Below are 21,134 nucleotides of genomic sequence, written 5' to 3'. Positions count from 1 at the left end.
TCACAGGCATTTGGGTGGGGCAGGAAGGAAGGGTAGGGAAGGCTCCTCTGACGCCACCATGGTAGAGGCCAGCAGTGTGTGGAACCATGGTTACTCAGCTCCTGCCATGCCCTGCAGACTGAAGCCCAGGGCCTACTGACTCAGAATCCTTGCAAATGGACCAGGATGCCCTATTTAGCATTTTGAGCCCGGTGTGAAGAAAGGGGCCTGGAATACAGCAATGGTTGGCACATACTGTTCCCTCTGCCTGAAAAAGCCCTCTCTACTTTCTCTGCCCAGATGAATCCCAGTAGCCTTTAAGATCTAACTGAAATGTTCCTTCCCCTGGAAGCCCTCCTTGATTTCTCACAGACAGCATTCCTCTATAAGAGCATATGTGACCTTATATTGTGATTCTCCCTTTACATGGCATTGAACTCTTACTAATGGTCCAGGACCCAGGGGCCCAGAAACCTTGAGAACAGAGTTGGGGGGGTCTTAATAAGTGTTTGTTGAGTATAATGGCTAATACCTAAGCCAAGTCTTCTATGTATGTTCCAAGAAGGAGAAATACCACTCATCAGGCCCATTCTAGCGACTCCATTTACGAACTGGGTGCATCTCTCTCACAGATTCCAATGCTGCAGGGGTTAGCACTCTGCTACTAACCGAAAAGCCAGCACCAGCCACACCTCGGGAGAGAGATGTCGCAGTCTGCTTCTGTAAAGATTACAGCCTTGGAAACCCTATGAGGCAGCTCTACTCTGTCCCATACGGTCGCTATGAGGTTTGATTGACTCAACAACACATAACAGCAACCACGGTCACATAGAGAGGAGGCAGCCTCTGGAGCAAGGATTCTTTGGGTTCAAACTCTGTCTCTACTACCTACTGGCTGTGTGGCTCTGGGCAATTCACTTAACCTCTCTGGCATTCATTTCCTCCTCTGAAAAATGAAGATAACGAAAGTGCCTACCTCAGGAACTTGTTGCGAGCACTAAAGGAATTACTGAGTGTGAGCACCTGGAGCAGTGTCCGGCATGTAGCAATCACTCGATAGTGTTAGCTGTTAATGTCATTTGCCCTGTCTTCTCAGGTCACAGAAGCAGAGCTCCAAACTGTTTCAGGGACTCCCGAATGCTCTGTGGACAGACAGTGTGCTGGGGATGGCCATTACTGCGTTCCCCACAGGCTCAGGCCAGGGCCAGTGGTGGTGATGGGCCTGAGGGAATGCCATCAGCCATTCCCTATGCACTTGTTGAATCTCCCCCAAACTCTGCACTCTGATTAGGGACTCCAAGCAAAGGCTGCCTGCATCTCAGGCCTGCCTTTCTGGTGTTGGCTTCCTGGCCTTTGCTGCTGCCTCAGGGACAGGCTATTTTAGGTAGCAGTCAAAATAAAACTGAGATTAACCCAGAATTCTTGGCAGTCAGACAATACCATAATTATGTGCTTTTTAACTTCAGAAATCAAGCAGCCGAAGCTGACCAGCCGAGCCTGCGGGGTGCTCTGGGAGTAATAAGGCCTCTGTGCTGCGCTTGGTCACCTTTGCAGCCGTGAGAGACCTGGCAGGCTCTCAGGACGCTGTGTCTTCTCTGGGGGCCATATTATCTGAACAATAATACGACCTGCTTTTACATAGACACTGGCAGGCTGGAAGGGTAACTTATTATTCTCCATATCATAAATCCTTTTCGAAGAAGTCCTAGTCCCAGGGACTGGTGGGCCGCGAAGGAACAGAGGAGGCCTGTGTTCCAGGGCTGGATTTTCAGAGCAGGAAATCACCCAGAGGAATGTGCTGGCTCTTTGGTTGCCGACCAGGGACTCAGACCCTCCAATCAGGCAAACAGGCCCCTTCTTCTTTGCCTGGAGCTGCTAAGGGGGAGGGGAGGGAATTAGTCACACACAAGAGTGACAGGATTAGGCCCCAGAGAGTAAAACCCTTCACTCCAGCCCAGAAAGGGGAAAAAAGAATGGGAGATTCAAATAGATGGGGGTTGAGATGATGTCGATAAAGGTCACCGCTTGAAGAACAAAGAGCAGCCGAGATTAGAAGCTCAGGCAGATCTCTAAACTCCCAGGCAAGACTTTGGAATGCCTGGAAAAGAGAAAGGAGCCAACAGACTAGCTCCAGGGGCAGCCCCAGAGGTATGGAAAAACACAAACCGAAAACCAAACCTGTTGCTGTCGAATGGTTTCTGACTCATAGTGACCCCACAGGACAGAGTAGAACTGCCCTGCAGGGTTTCCAAGGAGCATGTGGTGGATTCGAACTGCCAACCTTTTGGTTAGCAGCCAAACACAATTTTCCCTCAAATGCAGACTTGGCCCTTGGAATAAAGTGTTTCTGGAAGCATAATCCTTGTAGCAAGAGTTTTACATATTAGCCAGCGAAAATTGACCTTGCCAGGGAGATTCAAAATAGGAAAATACACCCCAGTGCCCTCCAGCCAAGCTGCCCTATTGGCATGGAGGCAGACAGACATCGTGGGTGGTGACAGGCCTCCTTCACTGCTTTAGGGAAAGGCCACCTGGGCATGGGCACCTGGCACATCAAGGGAATGAGTGTGTGGATGGTCCTGCTGCTCCCCGCCCTCCCCACTGGAACACAAAGGGCTTTGGCTGTTCACTGTAGTTGGGGATTGCTCTTCTTTATGCCTTCTGAAGCCCTTCATTTACCCTTCAACCCCCACGGTCCTGAGGCTTAGTCTTTTTACCAGCTCTCTGGGAAGGGTGCTTGGGAGGAGTGCATGTCTTTAAGGATGGATTCTGGCTTCCTGTTTGGTTTTAATTTGTTTGATTTTTTTTTTTTTTTTCCCCAAAAGCCTGAAATGTCTTCCTCTGCCACAAGACAGCCCTGAGAGGTTGCTTGTGGGGACTGGACAAATCTCATGCCAGAGCTAGGACCCTGAGTTTGATCTAAGAGGCAGGAAAAGGGAAAAAAGGCTGAGTGGTTAAGTTGTGAATGGGCAAGGAGTTTTAAATAGATGGGATTGGAATGCAGCCCCCTCCACTTTTCCTTGTATAGGTTTCTGCACCAGAAGGGCTGCCCAGCTCTTATTTTCCCATCCTGTGTGGTCTGTAATTGGGAGGAGACCTCACATTCCAACGTGAAAGGGAAGCCCCTCCACCAACTCCCTCTGGGCACTTCATGGCAGCTCCTTTGTCCCAGAGGACCTGGAAGAAATAGATCGACCCTCTGTCCAGAAGGAAGGAACTTTGGACAGCAGGCTGGGTGGTGACAAAGCAACTACCAAGGCTGGGGACTTGTCCCATTGGTCTACACCAGTGTTTGGGAGCAGCCAAAGTGGAAATAAAGGAAGCCCACAGAGGAGAGCAGAAGCCACTCCAGTTAGGACTGATGGTGGCTGGGGCTCCATATCCAGCCTCCAGGGTTGGTGACATTCAAAAAGTCAGGGTACGACAACAACAACAACAATAGAGCAACTGCTGAGCCTGCTTACGTACAACCAAACACCTCACGGGATTTGGTTCCTTAGTTTGAAGGTTTAGGGTCATGGTTTCATGGGACATCCCAGTTAACTGTCCTAATATCATACTTAGTGCTTCTGTTCTATCTCCCAATTCATTGCGCAGTGCCTGAGGTCTTAAAAGCTTGCAAGTGGTCATCCCAGGGACTGCAATTGATCTCTATTCACCTACAGCAACAAAGGAAGAAGGAGAGTCAGGAATAGGAGGAGGAAATGGAATGTGTGGCTAATTGCCTCCATGAACAGCTGTACCCTTTGCCATGAGACCAGGACAACTGGATGGTGCCCAGCTACCACTACTGAGTGTTTTGATCAAAGATTCTATAGAAAAATCCTGATCACAATGAGGGAAAATGCAGAACAGAATTTCAAGTTTTCGTAGAATCCAGACTGTCTGGAAGTCTAGATAAACCCCTGAAACTGTCACCATTGAGATCATCTTTAAACCTTAAGCCAAAAATATTCCCTAAAAAAAAAAAAAATTCCCTAAAGCCTTCTTTAAATCAAACAATAATTTACAGTAATTAGCAAAGAATATCTGCCTTGAGCATTGTGCTCTTTTAAGAACTATCTATATGAGATGCAATTGACAGCAGCAACTTGAAAGATTAGACAGAAAACTTAGAGAGTTGTGAATTTATGTTAACAGTGGAGGAATAATTCAGAAAAGGAAGGTGAGAACAGTGTACAACTGGAAGAATGTAATTAACGTCACTGAATTGTACCTGTAGAAATAGTTGAATTGGTGTATGTTCTGCTGCGTACATTTCCTTATATATATATGTATATAATTTTATTGTGCTTTAAGTGAAAGTTTACAGTGCAAGTTAGTTTCTCATTCAAAAATTTATACACCAATTTTTTTGCAACATTGGTTGCAATCCCTGCAATGTGACAGCACTCCCCCCGTTCCATTCCAAGTTACCTATGTCCATTTGCCCAGTTTTCCTGTCCCTTCCTGCCTTCCTGTCCTGCTTTTGGACAGGTGTTACGTTTTTGGTCTAGTATACTTGATTGATCTAAGAAGCATGCTCTTCACGTGTGTTATTGTTTGTTTTATAGACCTGTCTAATCATTGTCTGAAAAGTGGGCTTTGGGAGTGCCTTGTGTACATGTTCAACAATAACAAAAATAAATAATTTTTAAAAATAGGGAAAAAAAAAGTCAGGGCATGCCATCAGTCTGGTCCCATTGAACTGAATGTACTGAGGGCTGCATCTACTACTGGCCTAAAATGCTCTTCCGGGGCTGCTCCCATCTGAGTGCAGTGTCTTGGGCCGATCTATGCACAGGAGCCCTCGTCTGCTGGGGTGTTTAGTAACTCCCAAGAGATAGACCCCACCCAATTTGTATGTGTAAGCAGTACCCACAGAGTTTAGAAACTTGCCTTAAATTCTTTCTGGTACAAGGGAGTTTATCAACCTATCACATTTCAGATAATGCCTGCCTCCTGCCAGCACAGTGGGGCTGCGTCTCCAAGGTGGCTGGTCATCCAGTCTGTGAAACCCCAGGTGCCCTTCTGCCACTCAGCCTGGACATCAGAAGGCTGACCTCTCTCCTCTCCTGTGGGTTTTTCTGGAGGTGGGCCCCTCCCCTGGGATGGGCGGCAGGAGAGAGAGGTGCCAGTGGGGTGACGGAAAGTGTGATGAAATCCCCCCTCTGATTCCCACTCCCAACCACAGTACCTCTCCTCCCCTTGACCTGCCGTCTGTATCTGCATAGGACAGGGCTCGGGGAGGGGTCCTCAAGAGTTTCTCCCCATATCTACACATTCACAAATATCTCTGAGAAGAGTGAGCCCCTGAACTGTTATTAGCTGATACCCTAGAAAGCAACTGACTGAAAGGTCTGAGGTAACAGAGAAGTGAGGGAGCCTCTCTAAGGCACACTTTGTTCAAATACCACCCCTCAGAGCCCCAGTTACTTCAACCCACTTCTCCTTACCCTGCACTACTAGTCTTATTTCTCTCTCACTCACTGACTTCTAACATACTACGTGGTTTACCTCTAGATGTTCATTGCCTGTCTCCCAATGTAAGTTCCATAAGGGCAGAGACTTTTGTCTTTTTTGTCCACTGATACATTCCAAGCACATAGGACAGGTCCTGCCACCTAACAAGCACTTAAAAATACGTGTTGAATGAATGAAATTAATGTCATATGTGGATGTATTATGGTATGTGAAATATTATAAGGTTAAAACCAGTTGCTGTCGAGTAGACTCTGACTCATGGTATCCATGTGTGTCAGAGGAGGACTGCGCTCCATAGGGTTTTCAATGGCTGATTTTTTGGAAGTAGATTGCTGGGCTTTTCTTCCAAGGTGCTTCTGGGTGGGCTTGAACCTCCAACCTTTTGGTTAGCAGCAGAGCACTTACTCGTTTCCACCACCCGTGGGATATTATAAGATTACCAGAACTAAAACACGATGCCATCCAGTTGATTCTGACTCTAGGCGACCACAGGTGTTACACAGTGGAATTGCTCCATAGGGTTTTCTTGGCTGTAACCTTCACAGAAGCAGATCTCCAGGCCTTTCTTTCATGCTGCTGGGTGGGTTTGAACTGCCAGCTGTTTAGGTTAGTAGTTAAGTGCAAACCGTTTGCGTCACCCAGGGACTCTGTTATAAGGTCCCCAAACACCCACCGCCATCAAGTCTATTCCAACTCATAGCAACCCTATAGAACAGAATAGAACTGCCCCGTAGGGTTTTTAAGGCTGTAATCTGTACAGAAGCAGACTGCCACACCTTTCTCCCACAGAGCAACTGGCGGGTTCGAACCACCGACCTTTTGATTAGCAGGCAACTGCTTAACCACTGTGTCACCAGGGATCCTTTATTATAAGGTTAAAAAAAAAAAAAAAATAGACCAAACCCACTGCGGTCAAGTCAATTCCAACTCACAATGACCCTATAGGACAGAGTAGAATTGCCCCACAGGGCTTCCAAGACTATAAATCTTTACGGAAGCAAACTGCACATGTGGCCTTCAAAACTAAGCATAGGTAGGACCTGTGATGGTCTTAAAGTGGTCCAGCCTGATTTGTGCTTCCTTTGCTGGTCCCTACTTCTGCCCTGGGTTGGCCTCCTTGCTCTGCCTCAGGGGAGAGCTCAGCCTTTGGGTACCAGCCCTCTGCTCCCCTCCTCTGCAGTCCATTTTTTCTGTCTTATGCCCTGACATCAAAGAAGACTGATGCTTACAGCCAGGCTTCGTGGACTGACAACCTGTGCAGACACACAGGACCCTGCGCTCAGAAGGGCTCACACTCAATTTAATGCTCCGCTGTTGCCATCTTCAAATTTTTAATAATTTTATCTTTGAACTTGTGTTTGTAATTGAATTCTGATGGGAGAATGGAACATGTGTCAGCAGAGGAGATACACTCAGTATTGTGTTGCCTGTTCTTTGCTGCCCCATTCATGTATAATATTCGCTGTGGCCCACGAGTACAGAATTCTGGTAGACCCACAATGAGCAGGCATTTGTGAGGCTCAAGGTAAGTACAAGGTTAGCGTGTTACATCTACAACTGATGGGGGGTGGGGGGCAAGCTGACAGCTTTTGCAGGCCATGTTCTTCCTGCAAGCCAGAACTTGCTTCAAACACAGCAAGAGAACACAGTGGTGTTCTAAGAAACACAAATGACCAAAAACTCCTGTCGTACTCTTTCTAGTACTCTCGTTATTTTCCCCTATTAGCTAACCACTTCTGCTGAAAATGGAAACCCTGATGGTGTAGTGGTTAACAGCTATGGCTGCTAACCAAGAGGTTGGCAGTTGGAATCCATCAGGCACTCTTTGGAAACCCTGTGGAGCAGTTATACTCTGTCCTACAGGGTCGCTAAGAGTCAGAATCGACTAACTGCAATGGGTTTGTCTGTTTGGTTTTATGCTGAAGACGATAGAAGGAAATGGAAGGATAACAGCAAGTTTTTCCTTTCAGTTTCTTCCTTACTCATCAGTAAGATAGTGTTGATACAACCTGTGTGTATCGAGAAGCAAAATAAAAACCGCTGAGTTAGCGTTGTTCAGTGTTTTCACGATTCTGCTAAGAACAAAATGCACGTAAAAAAAAAATGCAGTACAAGCTACAAAACACAAATTGTGGGATTTCAGCAGTTCTGCATATGAGTTAGATGCTCTTTATTTGCATTTAAAATAAGCATTTTGCAATATAAAAATGGCTGGTAAAATCCATGCCAATAGTTTACATTTACTTAGAAAGACATTACATAGCAATAAACACCATGACGCTGTAGAGAAAGCTGGTAGTAAAGGAAAATCTGCATATTTTAGTATTTTTAATGGTTCTTTTTTCTGCTTTTTGAACAAAGAGACCCACATTTCCATTTTTTACTGGGTTCTGCAAATTACATCACCAGCTCTGCTTACAGCATTGTGCTCTTCAGCAGAAGAATTTTTCTACCCCAGCATCAATACCATTTTGTCTTAATTATACAGCTTTAAAACAAGTCTTGATATCTGGTAGGCAATTTCCTCTTCCTTATTCTTCTTCTTCAAGAGTTCTTGGCTATTCTTGAAACTATATTCCATCTAAATTTTAAAATATCTATCAGTTAAGATATTTTAAACTCTTTTGAGATTTTGATGGGAATTGCATTGACTGTAGATAAGAACTTGTGTTTTTATAATATTGGCTTTTCCTCTCAACAAACACAGATTATTTCTTTTTTTAAAATATTTTGTTGTGTTTTAGGTGAAAATTTACACAGCAAATTAGGTTCCTGTTCAACACTATTTATACAAATCATTCTGTGACATTGGTTACATTTTTCACTTCAGCATTCTCATTGTTTCCATTCTGTTTGTTCTGTTTCCATTAATCTAACTTCCCTGCCCCTCTTTACCTTCTCATCTTTGCTTTAAGGTAGATGTTGACTGTTTGGTCTCATATAGTTGATTATTTAAGGCAGGACAGTACTCTTGGGTGATATTGTTTATTTTATAAGCCAATCTGTTATTTGGCCACAGATAATTTCTTGATTTTTTAAAGGTCTTCTTTAGTACCTTTCAAGGAGCACTGGTGGCGCAATGTTTAAATGCTCGGTTGCAAACCAAAAGGTTGACAGTTTGAAACTACCAGCCCCTCTGCAGGAGAGTAGAACTGGTGATCTTCTCCCATAAAGATTATGGCCTGGGACACTCTACGGGGTAGTTCTACTTTGTCATATAGGGTCACTATGAGTTGGAATCAACTTGATGGCACACAACAACAACATTAGTACTTTTCAATAAAGTTATGATTTTCTCTACATAGCTCTCTTCCTTTTGATCATCATCTGGGTTGTGTCTTACAATTCATGGTATCTTACAGTTATAATTGGCAGCCCTTCCCCCCTGCCCCTCCTTAGGATGCATAAAGTAATGATGCATCCTATCACTGATGATGTTTTAGATTCAATGAAATACAATACTTTTGTTGCTTTGCAGATGGTATCTTTACCAAAAAAAAAAAAAAAATTGAGTTTTCTGTCTGTGGGTGATGGTATTCCTCCCAAAATTTATGCTGAAGTGCTAACCTCTGCTGTTTGTGCATATAACCTTGCTTGGCAATAGAGTCTTTAAAGATGTTATCAGGTAACATGAGGTCATACTGGAGTAAGGTGGGTCCTAATCCATTCTGAGTGGTGTCCCATAAAAGAGAAGAGACATAGAGAGACAGATAGAGGAAACGCAGCAATATGCAGAAAACTTTTTACCGAAGAACACCTGGGACTACCAGAAACTGGGAGAGACAAGAAAGGATCTTCCTCTAGAGCCTTCAGAGAACATGACCCTGCCAGTTTCCTGAATTTTGACCACTAGCCTCCAGAACTGTGAGATAATAAATTTCTGTTCTTAAAAGCCACCCAATTTGTGGTGCTTCGTTATGACAGCCCTAGGAAATGAACACATTTAGTAATTAGAAACACAGCTGATTTTTGTATATTGATTTTGTATCCAGCTACCTTGCAAAATTCTTATTTTTCTAATTATCATCTGTTGTTGCTCTTTGTACCAACTATTTGTACATGATGCCTTTGTTTCCTCAGGTGTTTGATAATCTTTAATTGTGAGTTCATATGTGCTTACACTTAATTTGTAGGAATCCTATCAGCCTAAACTTGGGGTGCTCTCCTTCAGAGATAATTTATATTTGTTGTTGTTAATTCCCATGGAGTTGAGTCCGACTCATAGAGAGCCCATGAGTGCAGAATAGAACTGCTCTAGAGCACTTTCAAGACTGTGAACTTTCAGAAGCAGATTGTCAGGGCTGTCTTCCCAGGTGCTTCTGTGTGGGTTCAAACAGCCAGCCTTTCCACTACTAATTAAGCGCTTAGTCATTTGCACCACCCAAGCTTTGTTTAAACCCAAGATGATGCCACTGATCTGGGACCACTTAAGCCTCTTGAGAAGTCCTGGATTTAATGTGGCAACCTCACCTTGCTTTTAGCGAAAGGCAGATACTCCCAGGCGTGGATTCTGCATTGGCACTTATCCTCAGGGCAACATTCTCTCTTGGCTGTTTACTGATTGACCCAGTAATGGTTTCAACTCCCAGCTTTTGAGAAAGATGGAACAGAACTTAGAGATTTACCACACTTCTTGTAAGTCCAGTAGTGCGATTAAAAGTATGCTTTATTCAAGAGTGCAGGGTCCAGTAGTTTTGTAATGGAAGGGTCCTTCAGCGTATCTGTGGTCATTACCTCTTGTCCTCCACCCCGAGGGCAGGTACATTTAGTTTACCCAGATTGCACACTCTAGGCCAAGCTACCACCTTAAAAAACTTACTATTACAAAAGTAATACATGGTGCACTGTACAAAATTTGGAATAAACAAAAAAGCACAAAGAAGAAAATTTAAATCATATATAAATCCCACCCCCACCCTGGAATATAACAACTTTAAAATTTCAATATATATCTAAAACCATACCTACTGTAGGTCAAGTTCCTAAGGAAACAGATTCTGAGACAGGTATGTGTGTAGGTGGTTTATGGGGTGGAGGGAGCTCTCATAAACAATACCTGTATGAGGGAAGTGGAAGTGGGTGGGGGGCAATTGATTGTGATACACCCCTAACAGAGGACTCAGCCCATCCTACAGTGGCCCTGAAGCTGGGATGGACCTTCAGAGTTGACTCACACTGGGATCTTGTAGCCAGGCCTTGGAACCTCTGTAACAACCAGTCACTGGTTGTGGGCAATCTCATCAAAGGAGGTATAATCTAGGAAGTGGAATCTCCCTTCAGAGGAGAGTGATGCCTGGAGAGGGTCTTGGCCCACACCACTCCTAGCATCTGGAGAAATGAGAGCTTCAGTTCTGAAATGAGGAACTGAGAGTATACCAGCATGGATAAAAATATCCTTCCAGTCTTTTCTATGCTTCTCTTTAGTATACATTTTCACTTTTAGGATTTACTTTCTAAAACAGTTGAACTTTACATATGTTTATATATAAATTTAGCTGCATATTTAAGGTATAAATCTATTGTCAATAACATCACTAGATTTTATACATTAAATTCTACAGAATAAGTTCACTTTAAGAAAGTAGAACTACTCTATATGACTAAATTATCATGTGATTTTTTTCCAGGAAACAGATTTTTTTTTTTTTTTCTATATATACCTCTTGACTCCAGACATACTGGCCTTCTCTCTGTTCCTCCAGCTGTCTCCCTTGGCGCTAGTTTATCTTTAACACATGCTGTTTCCTCTGCCTGGAGAACTTTTCTCCCTACAACCCCTTACCGCCACCCACCACACACCTGGCTAACTCCTACTCATCCTTCATGTCTCAGCTGAAGCCTCACTTTCACAGAAAGACCTTTGCTGACCCCCCTAAAATTGGCTCCTCCATGGCACCTTGAACTTCCTTTTTAATCGTCATCACACTTGTGATCACTGCTTCATTGTACCTATCACTGCTGACAGCGGGTGTGCATAGATAGTTGTTGAACTGAAGGCAATCCAGCCCTGTAGTAGTTCAGAGCCCTTCTGCAACATCTGAGTCTTACCTCTGTACCTATATCGATCACGGGGTAAAATGCTGCGCATTGGTGGACACTCACTAAATGTTTTTGCATGACTCAGTGATTTTACATGGTGGTAACATTTTTATATGCATATGTCCTGCACTCTGCATGTCCAAACTGCTTCCCTTAATACCAAGGAACTTAAAACTCCCAGGGTATGGCCCTACGAGATGCTCTATGTGGGGTCTGTGGTACCAAAAAAAAAAAAATTTTTTTTTTTTTTTTTTTGCCCCTGCAAAATCCACACATCCAGCACCACTGGCCTTCCAGTAAGTGCTGAAGGGAATGTCTGGCTTGCTTTAGAAACATCTCTGGGATTCCCATACAAAAGAATTCCAATCAATATATCAAAATTCTCCCTCCTCCAGGTGGTAGAGCTTAAGTCCTTCCCTTACCTCCCTTGAGTGTGGGCTTGCTTCCAAAGAGTGCAGTATGGAAAAAAAGTGGGAAGAGTAACTTTACAGTGGACGAACCCAGAAAACACTACTCAGCCAGGTAATCTGTGTTAATATCGTCAGTGATAAGTCATACTGATGAGAATGACACTTCACCTCTGTGGTTTTCCTCTCTAAAACTTATAACCCTAATCTAACTGCAGAAAAAGCATTAGATAAATGCAAATTGAGGGACATTCTACAAAATATCTGACCAGTACTCTTCAAAATTGTCAAGGTCATCAAAACATGGAAAGTCAGAAACTGTCACAGGCCAGGGAGGCTGTTATGAATTGGATTGTGCTTCCCCAATATTTATGTTAAAGCACTAACCTCTGGTATTTGTGAATGTGACCTTATTTGGAAATTGGATCTTTGAAGATGTTATCAGTTAACATGAGGTCATATTGGAGTAGGGTGGGCCCTAATCCAATCTGAGTGGTGGTCTTATAAAGAGAAGAGGCACAGAGGGATGACAGCCATGTAACAATTGAGTGATGCTGCAGCTGCAAGCCAAGGAACACCTGTGCTACCGGAAGCCAAGTAAGACAAGAAAGGATCTTCCTCTAGGCCCTTAGGAGAGAACATGGCTCTGCTGATACCTTGAATTATATAGTCTACTAGCCTCCAGAAAGAAGCCCTGGTGGAATGGTGGTTAAGCTCTTGGCTGCTAACCAGGAGGTTGGTGGTTCGAACTCACCAACCACTCACTCCAGGGGAGAAAGATTTGGCAATCAGCTTGATAAGGATTTATAGCCTTGGAAACTCTATGGGGCAGTTCTACTCTATTCTAGGAGTAGAATTAATCTGTCACTGTGAGTTGAAATTGACATGACAGCAACAGGTTTGGTTGAGTTGGTTTAGCCTCTAGAAGTATGAGACAATAAATTTCTGTTCTTATAAGCCACCACTTTGGGGTACTTTGCTATGGCAGCCCTAGAGAACCAACACAGAGGCTGAGGAGACACGACAATTAAATGGGATGTGGATCCTGGATGGGATCCTGAAACAGAAAACACATTAGGGAAAAACTAGTGAAACTCGAACAAAGTGTGAAATTTAGTTAATGCTAATGTACCAGCATTGGTTTCTTAGGTGTGACAAATGCTATTTAGTCATGTAAGCTGTGACCAATATGGGAGCCTGGGTGAACGGTACACAGGAACTCTCTGTGCTATCGTTGCAACTTTTCTATAAATCTAGAAATATTCTATTAGAAAAAAAAATATTTGGGAACAGCACAACAACTCTATGCCAGGGGAAAGCTGCTGAGCCAGCTGAGCCCTCTGGTCAAAGCAGAGACTGTGAGTGGGGGGTGGGTCTGGAAAGGAAGGAGGTGCAAGGTCGGGGCTCAGCTATAAAAACATATTCTAAACTGGCATGAAAACATCAGTGGGAAGCCTGTGTCTTATGTAAATAAATAGTAGATATTAACATAAAATAAAATAATTACCCATGCCACCTGAATCCAAGCAACTTTCTCTCCCTTTGACACAGTATATGGCTGAGAGATTCCACAAGGAGGTTCAAAACCCCACATTTCACAACTGCTTTAGTTTGGATCAAGTCTCAACAGCATTTTCACCCGGCATCTCCTCACAAGCAGGCCTATTCAGAACTGAGTATGCCCCAAGGCCCCGGCGAATCAAATCCATGACTCGGGTGAGGGAGCAGGGGCCCGGAGGGGCTGGCTCCTCTGAGGCTTGAGCCTTTGAGGCCTTCCTTTCCCTGCCCCACCTCGTCTGGGAAAAAGAAGGAAAGCAGTGAGGGCCCCAGCCCAGACCCCAAGGTGGCCCACAATGGAGAGAGTCCTGGTTGAGGCTCTGAAGTGGGCCTGGCAGGCAAAGCCGTCAAACAAGGCAGAAGAGAAAGCCTCCCATCAGGTGACTTATTATTATTAACAGGGCCAGCAGAGACTTTATGCTCCAGGGAAAGTAGGAGAGAGACAGAAAGCGAATGACATATCCGGGGGAAAGAAAGAGGTTCACAGCATTGGCTTCAGACTGTGGAGTCAAAATTAGCAGGACTGATGGCATGGGACAGGGCCCTTGAGGTAAAACCTGTTCCTAGACAACACATTCAATACCAGAGGACGCTTTGTGAGACCAACAACAACACGGGGCAAAAAGTTGGCAGTAAGAGGTGGGGGTAGGTGGAAGGAAATAGAGATCTCCTCGCCTCCCATCCTCTGACTTCTCCAGGCAGCAACTTCAGAATCTCAGTATCTCAATACCTACAAAAAAAACAAAAACCAAACCCGTTGCCGTCAAGTCGATTCCGACCCATAGCAGCCCTATAAGGCAGAGTACGACTGCCCCAGAGGGTTTTGCAAGGAGTGGCTGGTGGGTTCCAACTGCTGACCTTTTGGTTAGCAGCTGAGCTCTTAACCACTGCGCCACCAGGGCTCGCAATATTTTCCACGCCCTGCCAAATGGTGCCTCCTTCCCTTTCTTCTCTGCCTTGACAAATATCAGCTAAATGCAGACAATAGCTGCAGAGGGAGAAGGGTTTGTGCTATGTCCAAAGCCTTCTGTTAGCGGGTTACTATCTGAGGCCCCAGCGAAGCAGTGAATCAAAATAAAGAATTGGGACCAATGCGGCATTGAATCAGGTCTTCTAGCGGAAAGGAGTTCAGGAATGTGGGATTCTTACTAGACTCTGGTTCCGGGCTGCTTGTAAACGATCTCTGCTGATGTTTGGGGTGATGAAAAAGTTTCAGAAACAGATGGTGGTAATGGTTGCATAACATTATAAATGTAATTAATGCCATTGAACTGCACAGTTAAAAATGGTTAAAATGGGGCAGGCTTCGAGCTGTGCTGTTCAGACTTGGAGGGTGTAGCGCAGACACCAAGCTGGGGATTGAGTTCTCTCCAGTCGCAGACTCTCTAAGATTTGGATATGACCTTCGTATTTCACTGGATTTATAGTGGTTTCAGCAGTGTGCTACAGTTTTTAGGATTATATAAGAAAAGTGGTAAATTGGAATTTCTTGGATTGGATAACGCGGGAAAAACACCACCACTACACTCGCTACAAAATGACAGACTTGGATAGCGTGTTCCAACGTTATACCCCTCTTCAGAAGAACTGGCCATTGCTGGTATGACTTTTACAACTTTTGATCTGGATGGACATGTTCAAGCCTAAAGAATGTGGAAAAACTACCTTCCTGCTATCAATGGCAGCATACTTCTGATGGATTGTGCGGACCACGAAAGGCTGTTAGACTCAAAAGAGGACCTTGTTCACTAATGACAGATGTGCCTATCCGATCTTGAGAATAAGACTGACAATTATCACTGAAGAAAGATTACGAGAGATGTTTGCTTTATATAGTTAGACAACAGGAAAGGGCAATGTATCTCTGAAAGAACTAAATGCCCGACCTTTAGGAGTCTTCGTGTGCAGTGTGCCCAAAGGGCAAGGCCACGAAGAAGGCTTCCACTGGATAGCACAATACATCAATCAGCACCAACCTGCATGGGTTCTGGGTCTCACCATTCAGGCCTGCTCAGGGATTTGATCACTCAGCATACATAACTTGAATTCATAGACTTTTGTTGGTTATAAAACAGATGTTTTTTAGATTATTAATATTTTCTCAACTTAATTTGAGTGAAAATTGAAAACTGATTCAAGTAAGTTTGAACATCACAATGTTAGCTCTCTACTTTCATAAAAGTAATTAATTTTTATGGTTTATAAGCTGACATTACCCACAGCACCGTTTTGAAGAGCATCTTTCCAGCAGTACATTTGAAGCACTTTTTAGCAACATAGAACTACAACTATAAACCATATTTAAAAACTCATCATGTTACATTTTTTAATGTACTTTTTTGGAACTTGTTTTAAAATTTTAGATTATATGTCCACCTATCTTAAGTGTATAGTTAATAATTAGTTTATTGATGATTGCATGGTGCCTTACAGTTTTCAATAATTTTTTTTTAATGCAAACGTCATGCAATAAGACAAACTCTGATGTTTGGCAATAAATAGATAAATAGTTAAAACGGCAAATTTAGTTATGTGTATTTTGCCACACATACACACAAAAGTTCCTGACAAATAAGCACACTGAAAATCCCAAATATTCACTTTCCAAACCCTACCCCCTCTCAAGGCAGTTATGGCTCCTCCCCAGGCTCTAAGTCTGATCTGAAAATTTGTACCCTACTCAGGCCCTTCTAAAGACAAGTTCCCTGCAAGCACAAACACACCAACCATGACACCCACAGGAAAGATCTCAGGCTTAGCATGTTGGTGTGGAAGAGGCGTGGGTTTTCCTTACTCCCTTCCTCCAGCCTCACAGACAGTGTGGGCAGGACTGTTGAGAAGGGGCTAAGGACGAAACAGCGACTGGGGACAGGAACAGGAGGATGGTGTTCAGGAAGAAGGCTGGTGTGGGATAAGGCTGGGCCTAGAGAGGGACTCAGTGGTGCAAATGGTTAATATACTCAACTGCTAACCAAAAGGTTGGAGGTTCAAGATCACCTAGGGGTCCTCAGAAGCAAGGTCTAGTGACCTACTTCCAAAAAATCAGCCATTGAAGACCCTATTGGACACAGTTCTACTCTGACACACATGGGGTTGCCACGAGTCAGAGTCGAGTCAACAGTAACTGGTAGAGGGGGACACGCTGGGTTTTACTGGGGCCTCGGACAGGACCTCATTGTGGCAGCCTCGGCGGAGCTGCCCTGCAGCATCTCTCTGCCAGCCTCACTGGGGGGTGATGAACATTAATAACCCTGCCTTAAGGAGCTTTGAACTCCTCAGATGAAAGCCACAGTGCAAATAAACATAGACCAGTGCAGTTTCCTCCACCCAGTGACTTCACCAGGAATGGGTGGTGCCTGTTTTTGTGCATGTGTGTGTGTGTGCACGTGTGTGTATGTGAGTGTGCATCATGCATACATATATAACATGCACGTGTGTACACATGTGTGTGTTCACACATGTACACACAGGTGTGTGTGAGTGTGTGTGTGTGTGTTTTACCCTTTTTCAGAGGTTTTCATTTGCTCAGAGCCATTGGCACATTCATTTATCTAATTCTTTTTTAAAAAATTTACTGTACTTTAGATGAAGGTTTACAGAGCAAACTAGTTTCTCATTAAACAATCAATACGTGCATTGTTATGTGACATTGGTTGCCAACCCCACGACATGTCAACACTGCCCTCTTCTTGACCTTGGACTCCCCATTGCCAGCTTTCAGGGCCTAGTATAGTTTAAATATTACTCAGACATCTTTTTTCCTTCCAAGCATTAGGCCACATAGTCATAATAACCCATTGCCATTGAGTAGACAAGTCAATTTGAAAAACAGAACCTAAAACCGAAGTCCAGCCTCTGAGCAATAGAAACCAGTGGCTTCTCGTGAGCAATTTGGCCTTCTCTCATTTCTTCAGGGAGAGTTGGAACAACTGCGTCTTTATCGGAGGAGAAAGTTCCTGGCTGCTGGACAAACAGGCTGGCCGTCTCTCTCAGCTGGCAGAGAGGATAAAGACAGATAACAATAATACACATTTTAAATTACATGGCATCTTTGGGTGTAGTTCAAAGTGTTTGACATACCACACCCAATAGATATTTCCAATATTTGGGAGGTATATAAGAGGTGGACATTGTGAACCCACTTCTGAGACAAGAAAGCTGAGGGCCAGAAAAATAAGGTGTTCTGTATACTTTCCAGTAAACCAGTTGCTGTCAAGTTGCTACTGACTCATGGTGATTTCATGTGTGTCATAGCTGAACTGTACCCCATAGGGTTTTCAATGGTTGATTTTTCAGAAGTAGATCAACAGGGCTTTCTTCTGAGGTCACTCTGGGTGAACTCAAACCTCCAACCTGTCAGTTAGCAGCTGAGTGTGGTAACTGTTTGCACCACCCAGGGACTCCTGTCTATATTCTAAGGCTGTATTTTTTTCAAAGTTGGGTCTATAAACCCCTCAGAAGTCCTAGAATGTATCCTAGGGTAATTTTTTATAGTTCCCTATAAAAATTTTTAATTAAAAAAAAATCCATTTTGATGCTAATCCAAAAAATTAAACATTTTATAACATTTGCCTGATACCCCCAGGGTTAAGTGTGCCCTGAAACTTCACATCAGCTCAGTCATCTAGAGTGCCTGCATTTATCTTTTAATGTGTTCCTCAAATTGGAGTCATTGTTGCTGGGTGCTGTTGAGTTGATTTCAACTCATAGTGACCCCGTGTGATAGAGTAGAACTGCCTCATAGGATTTTCTAGGCTGTTTTTTTTTTTTAATAGGAGCAGATCCCCCAGGTCTTTCTCCCAAAGAGCCACTGGGTGGGTTTGAACCGCTGACCTTTCGATTAGCAGCCAAGTGCTTAACCATTGCGCCACCAGGGTTCCTTTCAAACTGGGGTGCATGGACGTATTTCTAGTGTTTGTTGGATTCCCTACTTTGGGAAACACTGCCCTGTGACACCAGCATTACTGTGGGCTTCTCCACATGGCATGCTTGAACCGTGGGCACGAGCTAGAAGGATACAGTGGAGCTGCACTAGGGCTGCCTCCCGCAGTCACAGAAGCTGGAGGGATGGCACACGAGGGCATGATCTGGCCGGGGCTGGCCTCCGAGGGGGTGAGGTGGGGTGAGTTGGGGTGAGTGGAGGCATGATGTTCCAGGCAGTGGTGATGCTTGTAAACAGGTAGTGGCAGCCTTACAGCTCTGCAAAGCCCAGGGGCCAGCCATCATGGGCAGAGGCTGTGACATCCAGGCAGGGTGGGGCCCCGGTGAAATGGGCAGAGGCAGCTGGAGTTCCAGCAGAACTCAGGGCAAATCAGGACGCCAAGGCAAGGACTCTGAGTTCTTATTGTGTTCACCTAGAGGGCCTGCAGAAGAGTGGGCCTTCTGATACCAGGTTTAAAGCATCCCAGGAGCTTTCTGTGTGAAACATTTTCCCCATGGCTAGCTCCTACTCATTGTCTTGGTTTGCTAGTGCTGCCGTAACAGAAATACCACAAGTGGGTGGCTTTAAAGAACAGAAATTTATTTTCTCAGAGTTCTGAAGGCTAAAAGTCCAAATCAGTGTCTCAGCTGTGTCAATTCCTTCTGTGAGTCTTTCTCCTAGTTTCTGCTGTCTGCCAGTGATCTTTGGCATTTTTTGGTGTTCTTGGACTCTGTCTTCCCCTTGTGTGCATCTCTGTGTCTAGTCTGCTCTTCGTAACTCAGAAATGATTAGGTTTAGAACCCACCCTACTTTGGTATGACCTCATTAACACATACACACACACAAAACCCTATTTCTAAATAGAATCATATTTATGGAGGGGCTAGATTTTAGCACATATTTTTGGGGGAGGCACAATTCAATCTATAACACTCACCTTTCAGTTATCACATTAAATGTCAGTTCCTCCCTGACCCCAGACTAGATTAGCACCTCATACTACCTTGGACTTCCCTTTTTGATCTTCTTCCACTTGTGATTAGCTGTTCAAGGTTTGTTTTCATAACTGGACTGAAAGCTCCCTGAGGACAGGGCTGTCTCTATCTCATTCACTGCTGTATTCCCCAGCACTAGGTACATGGTAAAGGCTAAGTAAATATTTTTTTCCTTTTTTTAAAAATTGTACTTTAAATGAAGGTTTACAGAACAAACTGGTCTCTCATTAAACAGTTATTACACATATTGTCTTACGACATTGGTTAACAACCCCATGATATGTCAACATCCTCCCTTCTCAACCTTGGGTTCCCTATTACCAGCTCTCCTGTTCCCTCCCTTCCAGTCCTTGCCCTGGACTGGTGTGCCCCTTCAGTCTTGTTTTGTTTTATGGGCCTGTCCAATCTTTGACTGAAGGATGAACCTTGAGAGTGACTTGATTACTGAGCTAAAAGGGTATCTGGGGGCTCAGTAAATATTTGTTGGTGAAATAAGAACAATGTGAATTCTAGGCCCTCCAGGTTTGGAGGATCTGAGACTCTGGCGTACCCTCTGTCCTGGTCAGTGTCCAGTGCTAAAAGCTGAGAAGCTGCCTTCTATAGACATGTTCTTTCATATGCTGAACTGCTACCAGAAGCCAGAATTGTAGGACGATTTTGTCATCATCCCAGGTGACGCTCCTGTTCTGACTAACCTGGTTAGGCTCTTCTTCTCCCAGCCCACACGTGCATGCCCCTCAAAGCTGTGAGCGCCCTCGCAGCTGGCCACACAGGGCCATTTTAAGACCTTCACGGGCATCAGGCACTTTTACTTTTGGAGACTACATCCCATATCCAAAATTATTAAAAGACACTCTCATCCCACACAAAAGATAACACACATAACTATGTAAGAGTTGAATTCACCTGCAGTTGACTAGCTGGCATGGTAATTACATTTTGTAGACATTTAGTTAAACATTTATCAATTTAGATTTTGCAGTTTTTTGTTTGCTTTTTTAGAAAGGTGCTTATCAAAAAATTTTGTAGGTGCATGAGAAGCTCAATAGATAGCACCTTTATTACTGGATAAAGTTGTCCTGGGAGGGTATTCTGAGACAGAAAAGAAGATTCTTTGGCCCAAGATAGTTGAGTTCTCTGACTTGAACCACCACACAAGCTCCCAGTATTCGCTGGTAGCAGCCACACTGCCTTATGAGACAGATACATCTACACGAAGCACAGCAGCTGTGGATTCAGTAGGCAGAACACAGGAAGACCATTCCTGCTGCCAGAATTATGGGCTGCGTCTGCGAGTGGGTGGGATCAAACATGTGGTGAGCGGTAGCTCCTAAATAAGGCATTTGGAATGCAAAAAAAAATCCAGTCAGGCTAGTCCTTGCAGACCAACCAGAGTGATAAAACTGGGAGAATTTGGGAGAGAAAGTGGCAAGAAGAGGTGGGAAGAAAGACGAGCTAATAGTATAATTATTGAGTTAAATTAAGAAACCAACCAGTAACTAGTTGCCATCGAAATGACTCTGACTCACGGCGACCACATATGTGTCAGAGTAGAACTGTGCTCTGTAGGGCTTTCAATGGCTGAGTTTGGGGAAGTAGATTGCTGGGCCTTTCTTCCAAAGTATCTCTGGGGGGACTCTAATCACCAGCCTTTTTGGATAGCAGCCAAGTACATTAAACTGTTTGTACACCCAGGGACTTCAAATTAAGAAAAAGCTCACAAAATTCAATTTCAACATCCTAGATTGAGAATCCAATTTTATGAAATGAGGA

General features: G+C 44.1%; 1 pseudogene; it reads left to right on the top strand.

Annotated features, from left to right (window-relative positions):
* Positions 1-10,396: 10,396 nt before the first annotated feature.
* Positions 10,397-18,581, top strand: LOC100656814 (GTP-binding protein SAR1b-like; annotated as a pseudogene).
* The last annotated feature ends 2,553 nt before the right edge of the window (positions 18,582-21,134 follow it).

The sequence above is a fragment of the Loxodonta africana genome, chromosome 3, assembly GCF_030014295.1.
Source record: "Loxodonta africana isolate mLoxAfr1 chromosome 3, mLoxAfr1.hap2, whole genome shotgun sequence".
NCBI classification, from domain to species: domain Eukaryota; kingdom Metazoa; phylum Chordata; class Mammalia; order Proboscidea; family Elephantidae; genus Loxodonta; species Loxodonta africana.
This window is presented reverse-complemented; position numbering and strand designations above follow the sequence as displayed.